Source organism: Magnolia sinica, chromosome 5 (genome assembly GCF_029962835.1).
Source record: "Magnolia sinica isolate HGM2019 chromosome 5, MsV1, whole genome shotgun sequence".
Classification (NCBI taxonomy): Eukaryota; Viridiplantae; Streptophyta; class Magnoliopsida; order Magnoliales; family Magnoliaceae; genus Magnolia; species Magnolia sinica.
The window spans coordinates 81,885,987-81,902,789 of NC_080577.1; the positions used below are offsets into that span (position 1 = coordinate 81,885,987).

At 40.1% G+C, this 16,803-nt stretch overlaps 1 pseudogene; it reads left to right on the top strand.

Moving 5' to 3' along the window:
* The first annotated feature begins 12,195 nt into the window (after positions 1-12,195).
* On the top strand, positions 12,196-16,254 carry LOC131247076 (condensin-1 complex subunit CAP-D2-like; annotated as a pseudogene).
* Positions 16,255-16,803: the final 549 nt, after the last annotated feature.

A 16,803-nucleotide genomic window follows, 5' to 3' on the forward strand; every position in this document is an offset into this window, starting at 1 on the left:
GCCATACAAACCATTTATAAGGTCATTATCATTGGAGGTGGATTCTAGCCCCGTCTGTGGGGCCCACCATGATGTAAGTGTTTTATCCACGTTGTTCAACGCTTTTATCAGATCATTTTAAGATATTATCCTAAGTATGAGTCAGGTCCACATCTCCAGTGGACCACATCAAAGGAAGTTGCACAGATAATGACACTGACCATCGAAACCTTTCTAAGGACAAATGTGATGTTTTTTTACCATCCAACCTATTAATAAGGTTAGGTATACGTGGATGAAGTGAAAACATAAATATTAGCTTGATTCAAAACTTCTCCAGCTCCCAAGAAGCTTTTAATGGTGGAAGTTCAATCCCCACTTTGTGGTCCACTTAAACCTTGTACCTGTCTCATTTTCTGGTTCTTATCTTAAAATGATATGATAAAAGTGTTGTACGTCGTGGATAAAACACTTAGATCATGGTGGGCCCCATGGAGCTCTGGGTGAGGTAGGACGCAATCGACGTCCATTACCGTTGGGATGAAGTGAAAATACTAAAAAAAAAAAAAAAATTACTATGACGCAAAGCTTTGATGGCCATTAGAATGTTTCAACAGTTCTCACTGAATCCCCACTATTTCATCTCTGCGGCCCACTTTCGTTTTGGATCCACCTCATTTTTGGTATAATATCCTAAAACGAGCTGGCAAAGTGGATGAACAGATAGATTTCTCATAGACATGACGGTGGCCCCACCCAGCATTCTGGGTCCCGCAAAAGGTCTTCGCAAGGAATCCGCGTCCGAAGGATTTCTCACAAAAATCATCGGTTGGCTTGCCTACCTAATCTTGCTTATTAAGTAATCTTACTTAATACGCAAGAAATAGGCCTGTAATGGTCGTTTCTCCATTTTTACTCCACGTGTCACACGGGTATTGGATGAAGGGTTGTCGATCCCACCCGCTTACCTTCTTTCTTTTTTACTTCTCCCGTTTAAACACCTCAACTCCGAGTCGTCCCAAGAAGCGTCTCTCTCCTCTCCTCTCCTCTCCTCTCTCTGCTTTTTCTACGGTTTCAGAGCTCTCTATCTCCATCGATATCGGTCGATGGCCCACTGCTCATCTTCCCATCTAACCTCCACGACCTCGAATCCGACAGATGTGACGACATCATCTGCCTCTCTATCAAACCCCCAATTTCCATCTCCTCCTTCTCCCCTTCCCAACTCGATGAATTCATCAAAGGTCGGCTCTCTATCTCTCTTATTGCTCTCCACACTCCAATTTCATTGACCTCTCTCTGTCTCTTATTTTTTAATTTGTTGTAAAAAGGTGTTGTCTTCAATCTCTCCGACAAGGACCTATTCTGCATCGAGGAACAAGACATCTTCGATCGCATCTATTCTCTCGTCAAGGATTTCTCACATCTCAGCCCTAATTTCAAGTTCAATCTCGTCGAGAGTCTCCTATCCAACCTCAGTGTTCTCCTCCCCAATTTCGATTAACTCTTTCGGGCCACTTATCTGGCCCATTCTGATGTGTTGGGAATTTACGTTTGGATACACCGAAAATATAAAAAATAAATCAAAAAAATATTTCACTAGGCTGAATCAGGTATAAAATACGCTGTCCTTAAAGCGTGATTTGCCCCCTTATCAACTGCTGATGGGTTACAGGCGAATTGTTTCCAGGATAAGACAAGCCTTATATGGATCTAGCGTGCAGCAATCACGATAGGTCCACTATGGAACAATTTTAATGCAGCAGATTTCTTCTGGCAGACTCATATGGTAGAGATTTTGCAGAGTATTCTACAAGAGATATTTGGATTGTATCTGATTTGATGGGAGTGATGGTGTGTTGAGATGATGAAATCGGACTGGAATGGTCCAGTTTATATAAGCATTGGGTATAGCACCATTGCTGTGTAGTATTCAATGATCCAGAACGTTTGAAAATGTTTCTAGCTGTTGTCAATTAATCCTAGACGTTTTTGGTTGTCGGATCAAAGGATTTGACTGTTGGATCATCATGGTCCGTCCGTTTTCGGACTGTTTGGCTTTCAAGATAAAGAGCCATTTTCAAAAATTGCTAAATGTTTCAGATTTATGATCCGACTATTCTCAGTCTTCTATAAAACTCAGACCATTTCAGACCCCACTGCACACAGGCACAAACCAGACCTATCTCACCGTGCAAAGTGCGCCATCTAGCGCCACTACAGCCACACTACCTCACTGTCCACGCCCTCGCCCATGCCCACGCCCGTGCCCGTGCCCGAGCCCGAGCGCGAGCGCGCGAGTGTGGGTTCGTGTGTTCCAGTGCGTACCCGAGTATCACCTCCTCCAAAAACTCCAAGTAAGAATGCCCTTCACAACATCTCATATAAACCACATAATCATACTTTGCGTTTTCGATGTGGGACAATGCACACACACCGCACTTTTTAATTTAAAATTTTCAAAATGCGTTTTGGTGGGAAATTCCCAAAATTTTGAAACTTCAAAAATTTCTTTTTATTTTGAAAAACCACTGATTTCCAACAATCCCTCACTGGTTTTTTAAAACAAAGAAAAAATCTGCCAGAATAATAACAGTTATTATGCATAAAGAAAGATATCTTACGATTTGAATCTTTCCTTAGTGTAAGTATTTTAAAGTTATTTCAAAATTTCTGGTTGCCACAGCCTTGAACCAGTTATTCCTATATAATATAACCAAAAATACCACATACATAATAGCTCCTACGTTACGTGTTCCTTTATAATCTCGCTTAAAACTTTTAATGGCCATGTGCTTATCCTATTTTCATGAACGATCTCGAGATAACTCTGACTCTCATGAGAAGTGGCACCACTTCTACGTTCACATAGGTGAAATCCTTCCAGTGTTTCCTTTAAAACACTTGTCTTGTTTGACTAGACTTCATTAAGGGTTTAATACTCATCCCTCTTTTATAACGGCTAGCACTATCATCTTGGATGAGATTATTAATTTATTTAGTGCTGAAACTTTTCACTTATCAATGAATTGTTGTTACCCATTAAACCTAATATTTAGAGATTTTCTAATTTAGGTTTGGGTTTGTTTCACTAGTGAAACTTTGAGTAAAGAATTTCAACCCCATCCTTCTAGATGTTGTCCTTACTATCTCTCTCGTTAGAGGTTTAGTAAAAGGATCAGCTAAGTTATTACTTGACTTTACATATGAGATCGCAATGATTCCATCTTGAATCAATTACCATACATAGTCATGTCGTAAACTTATGTGTCTAGACTTCCCATTATAGGTACCGCTATAGGCTCTCGCTAGAGTGACTTCACTATCACAATGAAGTGAAATAGCCGGTATAGTCTTTACATAGAATGAGATTTTTAATAGAAGATCCATTAACCACTCAGCCTCTTTGCCTGTAGCAGCCAAAGTTATGAACTCAGATTCCATAGTCGAGTGCGTTATGCAAGTTTGTTTCTTGGATCCCCAAGATACAGCTGTACTTCTTAAGGTAAATATCCACCCTATAGTAGATTTATTGTCCCCTGCACTCAATATCCAACTTGCATCGGTATATCCTTCCAATACTATTAGAAATTCTAAGTAAAATAACCCTAGTTCTTTAGTTTCTTTAAGATAACCTAGAACTCTACTTACTGCTTTCCAATGTTCAACACTTAGATTACTCGTAAACCTGCTTAGTTTACTCACAACATATGCTATATCTGGTCTCGTGCATTGCATTGTATACATAAGACTGCCTATAGCACTAACATACTCTATTTGTGCAACTGCTCTTCCATTGTTTTCTTTTAACTTGATACTTGGATCAAATGGGGTCTTTGCCTCTTTAATTTTCAAGTGATTAAACTTGTTTATTATTTTCTCAATATAATGAGACTGGCATAATGCAAAACCCCCACTATGTTTTTTAAACTTTGATACATAATATGGCATCTACTTGTCTAAAATCCTTCATTCTGAAAACTGAAGAGAGAAACTTTTTGGTTTCAGTTACACCTTCCATTTTATTACTGATTATTAACATATCATCTACATACAAGCATATAATTACAACATAATTATTACATACTTTTGAATATATGCATTTATCAGCAATATTATGTTCAAAACCCTAAGACAGAACTTTAGAATCATATTTATCATGCCACTGTTTTGGTGCTTACTTTAATCCATATAAAGACTTAACAAGTTTACATACTTTTCTTTCATTTCCTGGTAGAACAAACCCTTCTGGTTGCTCCATATAAACCTCCTCATCGAGATCACCATTCAGGAATGCTGTCTTCACGTCCATTTGATGGATATGAAGATGATGTATGGATGCTAGGGCGAATAAGATCCTAATCGATGTTATTCGAGCTACTGGTGAATAAGTGTCAAAATAATCGATTCATTCTTTCTGTCGGAAACCCTTAGCAACTAATCTTGCCTTAAGGTTTGAATTGTACCATCTGTGTGATATTTTTTCTTAAATACTCACTTACAACCTATTGGTTTAGAACCTGGAGGTAGATTTACCAATTCCCATGTTTGGTTATATATTATGGAATCCATTTCATCATTAATGGTCTCTTTCCAAAAGGCGGAGTCTCTTGAAGACATAACTTCACTGAAGGTTTTACGTTCATCTTATATGGTTAAAACCATAGGTATTTTCTTAATCACCTTCTCTCTATCACCCTCAACTAGATGAAAAGAGAGTCGCTGAGAGTCTATTTAATCAGGATCAAGACTCTTTTCTACTCTTGCTCTTTAACTCCTACGAGGTTCACTAGGAGTTTTCTCTTCTATTTGTGTTTCTTTTATAGTTTTATTAGAAGATTGAATCTCAGCATTCTTTTTCTCTGTGAATACAGAATTCTCAAAGAGCTCTACATCTCTAGAATCTATGATTACATTGGAGTCTAAGTCTAGAAGTCTATAGGCCTTACTATGTTGTGCATATCCTATAAGAACGCACTTGATAGCTCTTGGTCCTAACGTAGTTCTTTTAGGTTTTGGAGTTTTGCAGTATGTAAGACACCCCCACACTTTAAGATACCCTATGTTTGGTTTTCTTCCTTTTCATAAGTCATGAATTTCTTAGATGGAATTCGGTTTAAAACATGACATGCAGCTAACAGTGCTTCTCCTCATAGGTTTAATGGCAACTGTGCTTGTATTAGCATTGAGTTGACCATTTCTACTAATGTCCTATTTTTTCTCTCTGCTACACCATTTTATTGTGGTGTATAAGGTTCTGTGCATTGATGTATTATGCCATGTTCTTCACAATAGTTAGAAAAGTCATTAGAGAAATATTCTCCTCCTCGGTCACTACGAAGGATTTTAATATTTTTGTCTAATTGATTTTCTACTTTAGATTTATAGATCTTGAATGCATTAAATGCTTCATCTTTCGATTTTAATAGATATACATATACATATCTTAAACAATCATCTATAAATGTTATAAAGTACCTTTTACCTCCATAGGTAAGAACGCCATTTAGTTAACATATGTCAGTATGTACTAAGTCTAATATTTGAGATGATCTCTCAACGCTAGGGAATGGTTTCTTGATTATTTTAGACCGTATGCATACTTCACATTTATCTTTGTTACTATCATTGTATGATATTAGGCCGTTCTTAGCCATAAGTTTTATGGTACTGTAGCCAATATGGCTAGTCTTTCATGCCATAGCATTATAAATTCAATCATATAAGCAGAAGAATTCTTTTCATTTAAAGAAAGTTTGATCATCCCATTACAAGCATAACCCTTACCCATAAAGTTTCCATTCTTAGACAAGATCAGCTTGCCTGATTCAAATACAACCCTAATCTCGGGTTTGCTTAAGAGATCCCCTGAGACAAGATTCCTCCTTATGTCTGGGACGTGCAGTACGTTGGTTAGGATTACCTTCTTTCCAGAGGTAAAGAGTAATTCCATGGTTCCTTTTCTTTCAACTTTTGACCGTCCTTCATTTCCTATTTGAACCTCTTGACCATTGGTCTCGTCTTCATAGGTTTTGAAGGTAGATCGATCGTTGCATACATGGACTATGGCACCTGTATCATAATACCATCAAGGAATTTTCTCGTGAACTAGGTTCACTTCTTTGACCATGGCTACAATTTCATCGTCTACTGCATTAGCTTCTTTCTTAGGCTTTTTTTGGTCCGTACAGACTCGGGCAAAATGCCCAGTCTTGCCACAGACATAGCAAGCTTCCTTAGGTTTGGTGTTTTTCTTCTTTTGGGTTTTCTTGAATTTCCCTTGATCTTTGTTAGGTTTAAGGGAATCAGCTTTCTCATAGGTATTATTTTGGGATGACCTTTCTACCGCGTTCACCTTAGATGAGGATGCACCATTAGTGTCATCCTTTTTGTCTCGGTTATGGGATTTCTTCAATATGAAGATGCTTTTGGATTTGTTCTAGGGTGAATTTTTTGGATTTATGCAGTAATTTCTTCTTGTAGTCTTTCCAGCTCGGAGGCAATTTTGCGATTATAGCTCCGACTTGAAAGGATTCAGGAAGATCAATTTTTATGGCTTTTATTTTGTTTACAATAAGCTACAGTTCTTGAATTTGGCCAAGCATCAATAGATTGTCTACCATCGTGAAGTTGAAATACCTGACAATTACAAATTTCTGTGTACCTTCCTCTTCAGCCTTGTATTTGTATTCCAGTGCGCTCCAAATTTCTTTCGTTGATGTGGTCCCCGTGTATAAATCGTACAATCGATCAAAGAGAGCATTAAAGATGTGGCCACAACACAACAGTTCGTCTTCTTGTCGCCTGATTCTAGTAGCAACCTGTTCTGGAGTGTCAGTGTCTTTTGCTTCAGGTAGAGGCTGGAGAATTGGGTCAAATATGTAGAAGATCTTCAAAGCGGTCAGCAGGAATTTCAGTTTGTCCTGCCATCTAGTGAAATTTGAACCATCGAATCGGTTCAATTGAATCAGATCCTGGTTCATCAGTTTGACTGATGCAACACTTTTGGTGTCTATAAATCATGCTTTAAGATTGTTGGGAATTTACATTTGGATACACCGAAAATATAAAAAATAAATCGAAAAAATATTTCACTAGGCTGAATCACGTATAAAATACGTTGTCCTTAAAGCGTGATTCGCCCCCTTATCAACTACTGATGGGTTACAGGCAACTTGCTTCCAGAATAAGATAAGCCTTATCTGGATCTAGCGTGCAGCAATTGTCACTCCCCAAACCCGGAGATCGGACTCATAAGAATCCCGATCGCCGAATCTGGTGCCGACAGCCTTCGTAGTACCCCATTCTTGGCTCCTACCGCTCATACGCCAGATTTCGATTTTGGGATCCTACAAGGAGGATTTTCCAATGTTTATTTATCTCGTAAGAAGCATAACCACAAGTTTACCCAAACCACAAAGGCAACATCATCATCACATATCCACTAATATAAACATTTAAATACAATGTTGAAAGGGAAATACATATGTCAAAATCAAAGCTCCAGATGTCCACTGCATCCTCCAAGCTCAACGCTGCTACAACCTAACGCCACCTGCACGCATCTATCGTGCATAAGCTTATAGAAACCTTAGTGGGTGGTGAAAGTGTGTGCACAACGTAAATGCTAAGTAAGCAATATCGGAGTAAGCGGAAATACTGACAGGTCCATGAATCATACAATATCAGAATAATGCGAAAACATACTGATATGCCCATAAATACCATCAGCCTTATCCAGGCTATGCGATACAAAAATATAAACCAATATCATATACTGATGAAGCAATGTGGATCAGTTATACAATACGAAGACAGTAAGCCAAATACTATGTGTTGAGGATGTAATGCAATATATGATGCGAATGAAATGACCAAGCTGGAGTGTGAAGTCGAGATGATAGTAAATAGTATCGCAGGCTACGGGGTCCATCACAAGGGACTTCTATCCAAACTAGTCCCATACCTAAATTTGGATAGTCAGACTCAATGTGGTAAACTCCTGATCTCAGGTTAGTCGCACGCCCAACCGAAATCCTCGCTATGCGAAGGTACACAACAATTAGTTGCGCACCACCAGCCCGAGCGAATAATGAATGAAATGAATGCATGAGTATGCAACTCCTACTCAATAAGTCCACATATCAGCATAGTTCCTCTCTGAAAAATCACCAGGGTCTATTACACTCTAAACCAAGTTGTCGCCCCATCGCGCGCAATAAGGTGAGTGGAAGAGACCTCACTATCCGTCTGCCAATATCGGGCCCAGCTCGTCGATAACAGACCCATTCCTCCAGCTGGTCAGACTCAGCCTATCATTGCCCCCTCCTCTCAGGCAGGTAAGGCCGTACCCCCTTCCAACCGACCACGACACAGTGGGAGACACATCCTAATGGTATATGGCCCTTATGCGCTCATGCATCCACTCGGTCTAGACGTTGGAGCAACCTCTGGAACCAAGAGGGTTTAGGGACTTTCACCCAGGGATATCTATAGCACCCTATATAGATCAGATTTTAAGTATCCTATTTGCCCATCCACGAAATACCTATGGAGGCTACGACCCTAATGTCGTTAGGGCGTATAATAATCACAACACATAATGCAAGATGCATGAGTCATACAATCCAGTCATGCATTAATCCTGCACATACCGTGTACTTATGTGAGACAATCTCCGCCTATCAGTGAGTCTCATAACAACATGCCCAATGTCATATGTAATGGTCAACCACATCTCATAACAAACATGCAGATGATGCGTATGGGCATGTATCGTGATGCTATGCTGTCACATACTCATAATCGGTATCAATAACTGGCACCGACAATCGACATCGACAATTAGCATCGACAATCGTCCTCGACAATGTGGACATTTAACCAACATTACCCCCAAGGAGTGACCCACATAGAGCCTAACATATAGTGGACCCATGGCCTCACAAAGGGCCTGATATATAACACCATGGGCCTCACTCAAGAGCTTAATACACATCACGATGGGCCTAACATACATCACAATGGGCTCCATCACCTAGCCCTCAAATGCATCACAATGGGCCTCATCACGTAGGCCTCGACAATCGGCCTCGGCAATAGGAATCGACACTCAGAATCGGCCTCGACAATCAGAATCGGCGTCGATTATTGGAATTGGCCTTGATACTTGGCCTCGACAATCAGAATCAGCCTATACAATCAGCCTCGGCAAATCGGAATCGGCCTCGGTCACAATAATAGGAATCAATCAATAGTCAGAATCGGCAAATTGGTCACGTCAATCAAAATTGGCAATCGGTCATGACAATAGGAATCAATCGATAATCAGAATTGGTAAATCGGTCATGTCAATCGGAATCGGCAATCAGTCATGACAATCAGAATCGATTGATAATCAGAATCGACAAATCGGTCATGTCAACCAGAATTGACAATCGGTCATGACAATCGGAATCGATCGATAATCAGAATCGACAAATCGGTCACGTCAACTAGAATCGGCAATCGGTCATGACAATCAGAATCGATCGATAATCAAAATCAGTAAATCGGTCATGTCAATCGGAATCGGTAAGAATGGGCTTAACGAGGCCTAAGAGAAGGTCACAATAAGGACATCTAACCATCATTGCCTATCAATGTGGACATCTAGCTCCCAAGGATGGCCCACATATGGTCAAACATATCGTGGGCCCATGGCCTCACACAGGGGCCTAATATACATCGCAATAGGCCTCATTTAAGGGCCACATGTACATCACATCGGGCCTCGCCAAATTAACCACAAATACATTACAACGGGCCACATACCTAGGCCTATATATATCACAATGGGCTGCATCTTATGGACCTGGAATACATCACAATGGGCCTTATCGCACGGACTTTAAATACATAACAGGTGAGCCCTACACATGGGTCATTAACACATCTCAATGGGCCATGACCCATGGGCCTCAGTACATCATAATAGGCCTAGTCGTATGGGCTGGAAACATGTCACAATGGGCACGGCATATGGGCCGAAATTACATTACAATGGGCTGGGCCATAAATACACAACAGGTGGGCCTTGCACATGAATCTCATATGCATCAAATGGGCCACGCCAATGGGCCTCAGGTACATCAAGCGGGCCGCATCAATGGACGGCATAGATATACAATACATTCATCACGGCGGTCCGCACAAAAGGACGGTCATGGATGTAAAACAGCTGAGTGGCGTGGAATACACCACATCAGTCAAGTGGGCCCCACGGAACTTGCTGGCATCAGTACCTTAGCTATCAAGCTGGTGTGAGGTACTCCAGTCAATCTGCATCCACCATCCATGGATTGGACAGTGTGGATGCAATACATTAAATCAAGGTGCGCCCCACACGCTGCCAAGGTGGGGCCACGTCCAATGAATGGACAAGGTGGAGAAATGCATACATCATGGTGGAATCCCACCGTCCTTGCACTGGACGGTGAGGATACAACACTTACATCATGGTGTGGTCCACGGATGACGTGGATAAAACACTTACGTCAGGTGGGACCCACACCCATGTATAGACGGGGTGGATTAAAACCCATATATCATGGTGCGCGCCACACCAGCAGATGGATGGCCTGATTAAAATGAAGGTGGGCTCCATACAGCACTATCCAGTCCTGGACGGTGTGGATACATAATACATATAACAAGGTGGACCCCACCCCACACATGCAGGGGTGGGCCACGTCCTCCAGATGGGTGGACGGTGTGCTATAACACATATCACGGTGGTCTGCACTGTCCATACATGGACGGTGTGGATATTAAAATGCATACATCATAGGTGGGTACCCATCGTCCAGGCCTGCTGGACGGCTGGGATATACAATAAATCATTAAGGTGGCCCTACCGGAGATTTGAATCAACCTCAATCTAGGTGAGGTGGGTCCCACATGGGGCCCACATAATATAATATAATATTATATAATAAAATATAATATACATACATATATATTATATAATAGAGGGGGGTGGGGTGGTACGTCCAGCGTCTGGTGAGTCCCACCGTCCCTAACAGTGGACGGTGGGGATGTGTCACACACATCACGATGGTCCACGTCCTGATGATGGACGCATGGGATAAAATACATACATCATGATGGGGTCCACGTAGTGGACGGTGTAGATAAAACCCATATAGCATGGTGGGCTTCTGCATCCTTGAAATGGATGGTGAGGATGAAATGAATACATCAATGTGGGACCCACATTACCTACTGATGCCATTTCACAGCTTCATAGCTAGTGAGGTATCTCTGCCCATCCGTCCAGTAGGTGGGTCCCACATGGGGCCCACCACATACATGTATGTATATATATATATATATATATATATATGATATAATATAATAGCAATCACGATAGGTCCACTATGGAACAATTTTAATGCAGCAGATTTCTTCTGGCAGACTCAGACGGTAGAGATTTTGCAGAGTATTCTATAAGAGATATTTGGATTGTATCTGATTTGATGGGAGGGATGGTGTGTTGAGATGATGAAATCAGACTGGAATGGTCCAGTTTATATAGGCATCAGGTATAGCAATGTTGTTGTGTGGTATTCAATGGTCCAGAACGTTTGAAAATGTTTCTGGCCGTTGTCAATTAATCCCAGATGTTTCTGGTTGTCAGATCAAAGGATTTGACTGTTGGATCATCATGGTTCGTTCATTTTCAGACTATTTGGCTTTCAAGGTAGAGAGTCATTTTCAGAAACTGCTGAACGTTTCGGATTTATGATCTGACTGTTCTCAGTCTTCTATAAAACTCAGACCATTTCAGACCTCACTGCACACAGGCATAGACCAGACCTATCGCACCGTGATCGCACCATGCAAAGTGCGCCATCTTGTGCCACTACAGCCTCACAGCCTCACTGCCCATGCCCTCATCCACACCCGTGCCCGTGCCCGTGCCCGAGCACACGCGAGCGTGCGTGCGTGTGTTCCAGTGCTATGCACTGGAACAAGCAACCTGAGTATCACCTCCTCCAAAAACTCCAAGTAAGAATACTCTTCACAACATCTCATAGAAACCACACAATCATACTTTGTGTTTCCGATGTGGGACAAAGCATACACACCGCACTTTTTAATTCAAAATTTTTAAAATGCGTTTTGGCGGGAAATTCTTGAAATTTTGAAAAATTCTAAAATTTCTTTTTATTTTGAAAAACTACTGATTTTCAACATGATGGCGATTTGTTCTTGGACCGGCTTGCATCCTACTGCAATGCATTCAAGATCTACACGTTCTTTCTGCTTACAATCGTGAGGTCAAAGGGGTCCAACCAGCATGCCAACAGCAACCAGAAGGTGGTTCTTTTGTTTTTGAGGAAATGCCTGAACTAGTGGGCAGATGGGGTCCTCGTTTTGTTGACCTGACTGTTAGTATGGTGGACCTCACAGGGTTGATGCTACCAAAGGAACTCCCTCATGAGACAATCCTTGCCACTGATTATTGGCCTGCATATAGATATAAAAAAAATCCAACAATGTCCCATATGCCATGGGAAAAGTCCATCAATTGGATGACTGGTAATGCTGCATTGTAGAGTTTTTCTTTTAAGCTGCAATGCACACCATAGTGGGGCCCACATAATAAATAGTTTGGATCACCCATGGGCATGTGATGGGGCCTACTTATATATGAGGCTGCTCCACATGCATATTGGGATTCTTTAACTCTAACAATCCATGTTGATGGGCACCCTAACATAATTCACACATATTTTTCTTATGTTGGTTTAGGCAACGTCACATATTCGCAAGAAACAATCCTCAAATTCACAGAATTTGGAATCACAGAGGTGTCGGATTCTCAATTTGATTGCTAGTTCTCTAGAGATCAACCTCGCATTACTTTTCGGATCATCGGCTCCGGATGAGAATTATCTATCATTTGTTGTCAAGTAAGCAATAAAAAAGCCGTTAGCCTTCTTTTCCCTTTTTCTTCAATTCTTTTTTCTATGATTTTGATGTCAATTTGTGATTTTGTAGACATGCTTTCTCTATGTTTGAGAATCAAGCCTTGTTGAAGGATGCTAACACGAAAGATGCTCTATGTCGCATAATTGGCACATGTGCTACCAAATACCACTACACGGCACAGACTTGTGCCTCGATCTTGCACCTAATCCACAAATTCCATTTTGTTTCAACTCATGTTGCTGACATTATGGCGTGAGCGGAGAAGAAGTGTGCAGATTGCAGCTTGGCAGTCTCTCTCATTAGAGAGATTGGTCAGACAAATCCAAAAGATTATGTGAGGGACACTATTGGGGTTGAGAATCTTGGGAGGTTTCTCGTTGAGCTTGCTGATCATTTGCTTATGCAGCAAGCAAGCTATGCTGGACATCTTGCTCGAGTGGTGTCGAGATGTTTTAGCCTATTCAAGGAGTAAGTAAGGTTCTTCAAGTGTGGGTAGAACTATGTGAAGAACATGCTGTTTCAATTGGTCTGTGGAACAAGGTTGCTTCAGTTACTTCTTGGAGATTGGAGGATAAGAGCGCTTTCATGAGGAAAGCAGCATTGAATTTACTCATCACGATGTTGCAGCATAACTCGTTTGGTCCACAACTTCGCATTGCATCATTTGAAGTGCCCTTGGAAAAATACAAGAGGTTACTGAAAGAGATGGAACCCAATGCACCTTCTGAGAGTGTTTTGGATGGGATACCTTCAGGCAATGAGACGTGTGAAGCAGATGGGAAGGTTTATCAGGCTGAAGTCAAGTCAGAGTAGCAAGACAGTGTTACTGATAATTGTTTGCCTAGTGTGGAAGATGGGGTGAACAAGGATTCTTCGATGCTGGATTTTGAGAACCTGGAGTAGACTATGGCCTTGGTTGCATCACTTGAGACAAGTTCAAGGTTCTCAAAGTGCATATCCTCCACAGTGCCGACTCTAGTCCAACTATTGTCTTCATCTTCTACCACTAATGTTGAGAAAACGATTCTTTTGCTGATGAGGTGCAAACAATTCCAAATTGATGGTTCTGAGGCTTGTCTCTGGAAAATGTTGCCACTTGTAAGCATCCTCTTTGATTTGTGTTACCATTCTTCTAGACTTCCAAAGGAATCTTGGCAAGCATTTAAGGGTGTGTTTGCATTGGATTTCTGTAGGTATTTTCCCAGGACAAGTCTATTTATGCAGCTATTGAGGATGCATTCATCACAATTTATTTGACGAGAAACTGTACAGAAACTTCTGCAAATCTATTGAACCTTGCTATAGAATCTAGTATTGGTGATCTAGAAGCTCTAGACTTTATAGTTGGTTCCTTGGTATCTAAGGGGGATATTTCTACAAGCACGGTATGTTTATTGGATTGTCATAATTTCAGGTGTTGATTCTATCAATATGATTCACTCATTTTGCTATGGAAGTTATGCATTTGTGTTCTTTTGGCATTCTTTGACAGGCATAGTTAGACACGTAGACTAAGAACTACGAGTGCTGATTTCTGAACACTTAAGGGCCTGTTTTCTTCACCAATTACCATGGTAATGTAAAGAAAGTGTGCAATAATTACAAATTGCTTTACCTGCTTTCTGACTACATCTGCATTTGACCACTGATTGCTGTGGTAAATTGTAATGATGCATTTTTACATTACCTGAATGTCAAATTGTCATAAAAATAGACTGATGTTGCTGTTTGGATTCAAAATTTTTACAGTGATTACATATTGATTGGGATCATTTCAATGGATAGAAACCTTTGACATGATTGGGCCATTTCTGTGGATCTGAACCGTTCATATGATTTGGCTCATTTGGTGATCCAAATGCATGATTTGTGCTTTTTAAGTGATCTAAACTCATCATATGATATGTTATGTTGATCTATATTATTAATATTATTGAGATCAATTCTCAGTGATCCACACTACTAATTTTGTAGAGCCCTCTTTAACTTTACAAACAATTTTAATGATCGGGCCTATTGTTGCTGATCCTTCATTATTGCTTCTAGTTTAGTTAATTGAGGTGATTTGGTCATTCATCATATTTTTGCTTCATTAGTGATCCAAACTCATCATATGATTAAGGCTATTTTCAATGACCCATGCCAATATATATGTAAAGCTGATCTATATTATACATATTATAGAGATCAGTTCTCATTAATCCATACCGTTAATGTCGCAGAGCCCTCTTTAACTTTACAAACAATTTTAAATGATCGGGCCTGATTTTGTCAATCCTTCATTTTTTTGGATCCAATTTAGTTAGTTGAGGTGATTCAACTATTGGGGGATGTACAATCATGAATTTTCCATTTTCAGAGACTTTGGTTTAAGAGTCGGCTATAGTTGATCCTTTTTAGAATTCAAGCTATTTTAGTGATCCACACCATTTGTATTAAGGCATACACTTAACAAATCAATCAGTGAATGTCACATGAACCAAAAGTTACTAGTGATTCAAATTTTGCTAATGATTGGGCTCATTTTCAGTGGCACAAACCTTTGATGTGCTTGAACCATTTCAAGTGATATCAACCATTCATATGGTTAGTCTTGTTTTCTGTGATCCATACCCTTCATTTGATTAGAGTTGTTTCGGTGATGTAAACCCTTCATTAGTTGAGGCCTTTTTTAGTGATCCAAACCAGTTGGTATACTTATGCCTCTTTTCACCAATCCATTAAGTTCATCTTTTGATACTTAGGCCTCTATTCATAAATACAACACTTAATTTTTTGGAGTTGTTTTTAGTGATCTAAACCCTTCATTTGATTGGATCTAGATTGGTTTGATGTAATTAGGCCTTTGTTTACCTATCTTATCACTCAATGCTATATACTCCTTGTTGGATTGCACAAGCGTAGAAAAATATTAGGAGAGGAGGTATCTCGTCTCAGAATTATGCTCATTTTCAATAATCCAAACTGGTTACATGATTGATCAGTATTTCGTGATTCAAATTATCAATATGTTAGAGTTTGTTTTCAATAATACGAACCACTCATATGATTTTTTAGGACCCTCTTCATCTTTACAAATGGCACTATTCATATGATTTGGCCCATTTCTAGTGATCCAAACCTTGACATGCTTGGGCCATTTCAATGGCTCAAAACCTTTGACGTGCTTTGGCCATTTCAGCGGATTTGAACTTCTTATATGATTCGGCACATTCAGCGATCCAAATACATCATATGATTCATACTGCTGTTAGTGATCTAAACTCATCATATGATTGAAGCCTCTTTTCATGACCCATCCCAATGGATATGTTAAGCTAATCCATCTATTCGCAATATTTGAGATTGGTTCTTAGTGATCCGCATCATTAATTTTAATAGGACCCTCTTCTATTCTATCCACAATTTAAAAAGTCAGGTTTCTTTTTACAACGATAGAAATTTATATGGTTTTGGCCCATTTCTAGTGATCTAAACCTTTGACATGGGCCATTTCGATGGATAAAAAACATTAACATGCTTGCACCATTCATTGGATCCAAATTGTTCATATTATTCGGATCATTCGGTGATACAAACTCATCATACGATTGAAGCTGCTATTCATGATCCAAACTCATCATATGATTGAAGTTGTTTTTTGTGATCCATGGCAATGGATATGTTCAGTTGATCCATGCCCTAAATTTTTTAGGACCCTCTTAAGCTTTACAAATGATCCAAATTGTTCATATGATTTGGCCAATTTCTAGTGATCCAATCATTTCACATGCTTGGGCCATTTCAATGGATCAAAACCTTTGACGTGCTTGGTTCATTTCAGCGGATTTGAACTTCCTAAATGATTTG